A 237-nucleotide genomic window follows, 5' to 3' on the forward strand; every position below is an offset into this window, starting at 1 on the left:
TTGTAAGAGAATGTAAGAGATGGAGACTAGATTAGAGAGTACACAACAAAATAACCATAGCTTAAGAGAGTAGAGAAGAGAATCTGCAAGAGAAAGGCCTAAATCCAGCTCCAAACTCCAAACTCCACTGGCACCTCTCTTGTGGAGTTGGTATTTAATATATTACTTTGAGTTTAAGGTGCCAAAAATTGAGGCCCCTCTTTTACAACCACTTTACTTTTGCAAATGAGTGAAGTT

The sequence above is a fragment of the Adiantum capillus-veneris genome, chromosome 27, assembly GCF_014529385.1.
Source record: "Adiantum capillus-veneris isolate H3 chromosome 27, ASM1452938v2, whole genome shotgun sequence".
Taxonomy (NCBI): domain Eukaryota; kingdom Viridiplantae; phylum Streptophyta; class Polypodiopsida; order Polypodiales; family Pteridaceae; genus Adiantum; species Adiantum capillus-veneris.